Source organism: Gorilla gorilla, chromosome 10 (assembly GCF_029281585.2).
Source record: "Gorilla gorilla gorilla isolate KB3781 chromosome 10, NHGRI_mGorGor1-v2.1_pri, whole genome shotgun sequence".
Taxonomy (NCBI): domain Eukaryota; kingdom Metazoa; phylum Chordata; class Mammalia; order Primates; family Hominidae; genus Gorilla; species Gorilla gorilla.
In genome coordinates, this window is record NC_073234.2 from 148,455,250 (window position 1) to 148,462,812 (window position 7,563).

Here is a 7,563-nt window from a genome sequence, read left to right on the forward strand (position 1 = left end):
CCCCGGCGCAGACACAGAGGCCGCCCCCAGCCCCGCCGCCTCGTCGTCCCGCCCCCGCTGCACGCTCCCTTACCCCTCGGACCTCGCAGTGCCGCCGCGGACACGGCCCGATCGGGGAAGTGAACGCGCAGAACTACACTTCCCAGCGTCCCGCTCGCGCTGGAACTACACTTCCCGGGGGGCTCGGCGGTGCACCCGCCGGGGTCGCGGATTGGAGGTTTCCGGTTGGAAAAGCCCCTTGGCGGCTAACTGGGGAGGACTGGAAGAAATCTAGGATGGAGCCAGCACTGCTGGCCCAACATGTCTGTGAGAGAACCTAAAGGCGCCTCCAGGAGGAAGCGTCTGCATCTTTTCCTTGTTTTTTTTTTTGGAGGCAGGGTCTCGCTCTGTCACCCAGTGGGGAGTGCAGTGGTGCCATGAACGCTCATTGCAGCCTCAGGCTGGTCTCCGACTCCTGGGTTCAAATGATCCTCCTGCCCTACCCCTCCCAAAACGCTGGAATTACAGGCATGAGTCACTGCGTCCGGCTGCTTTTCCATTTTTCATCGTAGCTGTAAGTAATATCGGTAAATGTTAGTGTTACGTGCGTCCGTATAGGAGACCACCTGAGCACGCTGTGTGAGCAACAAGCCTGTTTATTCACTTGGGTGCAAGTGGGCTGAGTCTGAGAAAGGAGTCAGCGGAGGGTGGTGGGCTTGTCATTGGTTCTTATAGGTTTGGGATAGGATAGGCAGTGGAGTCAGCAGCAATTTTTTTTTTTTTTTTTTTTCAGACGGGGTCTCGCTCTGTCGCCCAGGCTGGAGTGCAGTGGCGCGATCTCGGCTCACTGCAAGCTCCGCCTCCCGGGTCAACGCCATTCTCCTGCCTCAGCCTCCCGAGCAGCTGGGATTAGAGGGGCCCACCACCACGCCCGGCTAATTTTTTTGTATTTTTAGTAGAGACGGGGTTTCACCATGTTAGCCAGGATGGTCTCGATCTCCTGACCTCGTGATCCGCCTGCCTCAGCCTCCCAAAGTGCTGGGATTACAGGCGTGAGCCACCGCGCCCGGCCTGATTTCTTTTTGGTGGTTTTTGATCACTTTTCTCTCCTCCTTGGGGCAATTTTTTTTAGTTTATGTTTAGCAGGAAAGTGATTTTTTTTTTTTTGTAGATATTCCAGGTAATCACCATGGAGTTACACATTGCCTCCTAACTATTGTAATCTGTTCCATAACTATGGCTATATATTTTAATTCCCAACATTTGTCTTTTTTTTTTTTTTTGAGACGGAGTCTCGCTCTGTCGCCCAGGCTGGAGTGCAATGGCGCCATCTCGGCTCACTGCAAGCTCCGCCTCCCGGGTTCACGCCATTCTCCTGCCTCAGCCTCCTGAGTAGCTGGGACTACAGGCACCCGCCACCACGCCCGGCTAATTTTTTTGTATTTTTAGTAGAGACGGGGTTTCACTGTGTTAGCCAGGACGGTCTTGATCTCCCCACTTCGTGATCCGCCCTCCTCGGCCTCCTGAAGTGCTGGGATTACGGGCGTGAGCCACCGCGCCCGGCCTCAGCAGCAATTTTTTGCGGGCAGGGGAGGATGTTACAAAGTACATTCACAAGGGCGGGGAGGGTGTACTGTCACAAGGGCGGAGAGGAATGTTACAAAGTACATTCACAAGGACCGGGAATATTACAAAGTACATTATCACAAGGGTGGGGGAATGTCACGATGGCTTGACCATGGTGCGGCCAGCTCAGAGGACCTTACATTTAGTACATCCAATCCAGCAGTATTGACAAAAGGAATGAAAATAGATAATAGGGCCGGGCGCGGTGGCTCACGGCTGTAATCCCAGCACTTTGGGAGGCTGAGGTGGGCGGATCACGAGGTCAGGAGATTGAGACCATCCTGGCCAACACGGTGAAACCCCGTCTCTACTAAAAATACAGAACATTAGCTGGGCGTGGTGGTGGGCGCCTGTAATCCCATCTACTCGGGAGGCTGAGGCAGGAGAATCACTTGAACTCGGGAGGCGGGGGTTGCAGTGAGCCATCATGCCACTGCACTCTAGCCTGGCAACAGAGTGAGACCTCATCTCAAGAAAAAAAAAGGAAAAATAAATGAGATGAGGACATTACAGGGAAATAAAATATATTTATGGATATATAAAGCAGTGGCTTGTCCCTGTAGTCCCAACTACTGGAGGCTGAGGCAGGAGGATTGCCTGAGCCTGGGAGGTTGAGGCTGCAGTGAGCTATGATGGCAACACTGCACTCCAGCCTGGGCCACAGAGGGAGACACCTTCTCTTAAAAATATTTTTTGGCCAGGCCAGGTGCGGTGGCTCACACCTGTAATCCCAGCACTTTGGGAGGCTGAGGCGGGCGGATCACCTGAGGTCAGGAGTTCGAGACCAGCCTGACCAACATGGTGAAACCCCATCTGTACTAAAAATATAAAAATTAGCCAGGTGTGGTGGCTCATGCCTGTAATGGCTCATACCTGTAATCCCACCTACTCAGGAGGTGGAGGCATGAGAATTGCTTGAACCCAGGAGGCAGAGGTTGCAGTGAGCTGAGATCTCACCACTGCACTCCACCCTGGGAGACAGAGTGAGACTCTGTCTAAAAAAAAAAAAAAAACAAAAAAAACCCCGTAAAAGCATATTCGTTTTTTAAAATAAAAATGGGGAGAAACAGGAAACACACTCACAATTGGCAATTTAAAAAATTGAAATGGCCATAAAGACCAAATTAAAGTATATGTGAAATAATATTTTGCTCAATTCTATATTAGTAAATTTGGAGCCTGTGAGAGATGGAGTTTTGCTCTTGTTGCCCAGGCTGGAGTGCAGTGGCGCAATCTCAGCTCACTGCAACCTCCGCCTCCCGGGTTCAGGTGATTCTCCTGCCTCAGCCTCCTGAGTCACTGGGATTACAGGTGCCCACCATCACTCCCAGCTAATTTTTTTTTTTTTTGAGACGGAGTCTCGCCTAGTCGCCCAGGCTAGAGTGCAGTGGCACAATATCGGCTCATTGCAACCTCCGCCTCCTGAGTTCAAGTGATTCTCCTGCCTCAGCCTCCCGAGTAGCTGGGATTACAGGCGTGTGCCACCACGCCCGGCTAATTTTTGTATTTTTAGTAGAGACGTGGTTTCACCATGTTGGCCAGGCTGATCTCGATCTCTTAACCTCGTGATCCGCCCGCCTCGGCCTCCCAAAGTGCTGGGATTACAGGCGTGAGCCACTGCGCCCAGCCACTCACAGCTACTTTTTTATTTTTAGTAGAGATGGGTTTCACCATGTTGGCAACGCTGGTCTCAAACTCCTGACCTCTGGTGATCCATGCGTCTCGGACTCCCAAAGTGCTGGGATTACAGACCTGAGCCACCGTACCCAGCCCACATTGCCCTGGTTCTAACTGAGATTCAACTTTATTTAAGCAAACCAATTCCATGCTCAACAGAGCTAAAATTAAAATTCTGCTTTAAGGTACTTTTGTTTTTGTTCTCAGAAAATTTTGCTGTTCACAGATTTACGATTTTCACTTTTCTCCAAGGTTAAGTGTGTCATTTATTAAATGACTTACTAGAATTTATACGCCTTTTTTTTTTTTTTTTTTTTTTTGAGATGGAGTCTTGCTCTGTCACCCAGGCTGGAGTGCAGTGGCGCGATCTCAGTTCACTGCTACCTCTGCCTCCTGGGTTGAAGCAATTCTCCCGCCTCTGCCCCCCGAGTAGCTGGGATTACAGGCACCCACCATCATGCCTGGCTAATTTTTTGTATTTTTGTAGAGACGAGGCTTCACCATGTTGGCCAGGCTGGTGTCGAACTCATGACCTCAGGTGATCCGCCTGTCTTGGCCTCCCAAAGTGCTGGGATTACAGGCATGAGCCACTGAGCATGGCCATGGCCTTTTCTTTCATTCCAATTTTGGTCAGGAAAGAAAACAGTTTCTCTCTCTAAAAAAAAATTCCATGGCTTAAGTAAAACTTGTAAGTTTAAAAAAAAAAAAAACTGGCTAAACTCTTAAGTTCAGTTCATTTGGCACATCTGAAGTCCCATTTTAAATGACCAAAGCCAGTAAAAAAAACTTTTTATAAAGACAGAGATAAGTCTTAAAGATAAGACACTCTTTCTCCCAGCCACAAGATAACTTAGTGACTTAGGTTTTGTGAAACTTTAAGCTCATCATTCATGACATACGTTGGACCCATAAGACTCCCCTCAACAAAAAACATACAAAAATCTCCTAGTGCCCTAAGTGCCCAAAATTACTGGGTTTCACCAAGACATCTATTGAAAAGTGACTCTTCAATAAATAATCCTTATTAAGCAGCGTACCAGATCCAACAACTCTTTCCCTTTCAGTCTTTGATCTTTAAAACAAAAACCCCAAATTATGGACATTCATCCATCTAAAACTGTGTCTTTCCCCTTCAAAAGAAATACACCTTTAATGGCTGGATGCAGTGCCTCACGCCGGTAATCTCAGTGCTTTGGGAGGCTGAGGTGGGTGGAGCACGAGGTCAGGAGTTCGAGACCAGCCTGACCAACATGGTGAAACCCTGTCTCTACTAAAAATACAAAAATTAGCTGGGCATGGTGGCCGGTGCCTGTAATCCCAGCTACTTGGGAGTCTGAGGCAGGAGAATTGCTTGAAACAGAAAGGTGGAGGTTGCAGTGAGATGAAATTGTGCCACTGTATTCCAGTCTGGGCAAAAGAGGGAAACTCCGTCTCAAAAAAAAAAAAAAAAATACACCTTTAAGTAACTCCAGCTAAATTCATATATAGTACTTATGATGCGACCTCCTGTCAATATCTTTTAAAATTGTCTTATTTAACCCATAAAGACCCCAAACTACAAAGACCAAAATGAAATGACATTAAAAATAATTAGTTTATTTACGTGCATAATTTTTAAAAACTGAGTCTAAAATTTTTAAAAAATTGAAAGTTACTTTCAATAATACTAAAAAGCATCTAAAAGAGACTGAAAATTTATTTCCCTAGAGAAAAAATTAAACTCTTTAGAACTATTGATATATTAAAAAAGGAAACTGCCAAAACTTCTCACCCTTCTGCTTCTGCATCTCTTTATCCCTCCTTCTCCAAACTGCCTTGCCAAGACTTGACTTCTTTTTTCCTCCTCCCCGTACAATCACTTATCTTTTGTAAATTAATATGTATTAATGTGGAGTCCTAATTAGGGAAAAAGAGACAGGGTAGTGGGAGCAGGGGAAAGCAAAATAAGAAATAAGAGAAAGCAGATAAGCTGTAAGTCTGCCTTTCTTAATGGTCCAGGACACAGAGCTGTCATAACTCACAATCTTCCTGTGGCCAGCTATCACCAGATCCTCAGCTGATACAAAAAAATGCAAGTCAGCTTCCTGCAACCTTGGTGTTGTCAGAACTGAGCGTAGCACTCTGCAGCCCAAGAACCACCTATTACATCTCCAGGAAACCTTTGTTTCCTTGCAGTCAGTTCCTCTCTTGCTGGCTGCCTGTTACCTTCTTGAAAGTATTTTCCTACTTTCTCTAATAAATCTGCCTGTCTTGGTAAATTCTTTTTTTTTTTTTTTTTTTTTTGAGACGGAGTCTTGCTCTGTCACCAGGCTGGAGTGCAGGGGCGCGATCTCGGCTTACTGCAACCTCCAACTCCTGGGTTCAAGCTATTCCACTGCCTCAGCCTCCCAAGTAGCTGGGACTACAGGTGTGTTCCACCACACCTGGCTAATTTTTTGTGTTTTGGTAGAGACGGAGTTTCACCATGTTGGCCAGGATGGTCTCGATCTCCTGACCTCATGATCCGCCCGCCTCGGCCTCCCAAAGTGCTGGGATTACAGGCGTGAGCCACCGCACCTGGCCTTGTCTTGGTAAATTCTTTTACTCCTATTCCACTTTCCCATATAGTCACTGCTCCCCCACGACAATTTATATATCTATACAAGTTGTAAATATATATATTTATAATTGTATGTATTTAACATATATGCCTTTTTATCGTCCTGTACCTAACCTAACTCAGACCAAATAACACAGAAAACCCATAACTACTACATCTTCAATATAAAATAGTGAGTATATCTTCCCCCTAAAGAAACTACCTTAACTAATCAGGCCATTATAACTCTACATTAAGCCTTATATATAAAGAATTAAAGTTCTGCTAAACTTTCCTAAACATTGTCTATATAAACAATCCCAAACTTCTACACTTCAAAATATGAATTTTCATTCTTTAAGATTTATACTTCCCAGGTGGCTGTCCTCAAACTTTACACTTAAACTCTCTTTAAACTAGATTCTGATCCTTTCAGTTATTTTATTTAATTTATTTATTTATTTTTGAGACTGAGTTTCGCTCTTGTCGTCCAGGCTGGAGTGCAATGGCGTGATCTCGGCTCCCTGCAACCTCCGCCTCCCGGGTTCAAGCGACTCTCCTGCCTCAGCCCCCTGAGTAGCTGGAATTACAGGTGCCTGCCACCACGCCCGCCACGCCTGGCTAAATTTGTATTTTTAGTGGAGACGGGGTTTTGCCATGTTGGCCGGGCTGGTCTCCATCTCCTGACCTCAGGTGATCCACCCGACTTGGCCTCCCAGAGTACTGGGATTACAGGCATGAGCCACCCACACCCAGTCAGATCCTTTTAGTTATTTTATTTTATTATTATTATTGTTATTATTTGAGACGGAGTCTAGCTCTGTAGCCCAGGCTGGAGTGCAGTGGCGTGATCTCGGCTCACTGCAACCTCCACCTCCCAGATTCTGCCTCAGCCTCTCGAGTAGCTGGGATTACAGGCGTGCACCACCACACCCAGCTAATTTTTTGTATTTTTAGTAGAGAGAGGGTTGCACCTTGTTAGCCAGGATGGTCTGCGTCTCCTGACCTCGTGATCTGCCCGCCTCGGCTTCACAGAGTGCTGGGATTACAGGCTTGAGCCACCACACCCGGCTGATTTTATGTTTTTTATTATGTTTATTATTACTATCATTTGAGACGGAGTCTCGCTCTGTCGCCCAGCCTGGAATGCAGTGGCACGGTCTCTGCTCACTGCAAGCTCCGCCTCCCGGGTTCACACCATTCTCCTGCCTCAGCCTCCCGAGTAGCTAGGACTACAGGCGCCCACCACCAAGCCCAGCTAATTTTCTGTATTTTTTAGTAGAGACGGGGTTTCACCGTGTTAGCCAGGATGGTCTCAATCTCCTGACCTTGTGATCTGGCTGCCTTGGCCTCCCAAAGTGCTGGGATTACAGGCGTGAGCCACTGCACCTGGCCAAACTTTTTATATTTTTAGTAGAGATGGAGTTTAAACATATTGGCCAGGCTGGTCTCTTAACTCCTCCCACCTCGGCCTCCCAAAGTGCTGGGATTATAGGCATGAGCCAGCACGCCAGGCCCTTTTAGTTATTTTAAATTAACATATCCTATGCTGATTGAAGCCCTGGAGTCAGCTATTCCTGAAGCCTACAGATCGACTTCTTTGGTTATAAAAGCCAATAGATTTCCTCTATTAGTCTAAGCTAGTTTGAGTTATATTTCTGGCAGAGGCTTATTACAAATTTACTCTTTTTTTTTTCTTTTCA

The 7,563-nt window shown here is 46.7% G+C and overlaps 1 protein-coding gene across 4 annotated transcripts in view; it reads right to left on the reverse strand.

Annotated features, from left to right (window-relative positions):
* Positions 1–161, reverse strand: part of ZNF605 (zinc finger protein 605) — a 39,123-nt gene extending 38,962 nt beyond the window's left edge. Inside the window, exon 1 of one of the 4 annotated variants that reach the window (XM_055357787.2) lies at positions 83–161. The gene's annotated coding sequence lies outside the window, so the exon portion shown is untranslated. Of the gene's footprint in view, positions 1–73 lie in introns of all 4 variants that reach the window. The other 3 variants (XM_055357778.2, XM_055357782.2, XM_063694512.1) reach the window with 3 other exon arrangements.
* Positions 162–7,563: the final 7,402 nt, after the last annotated feature.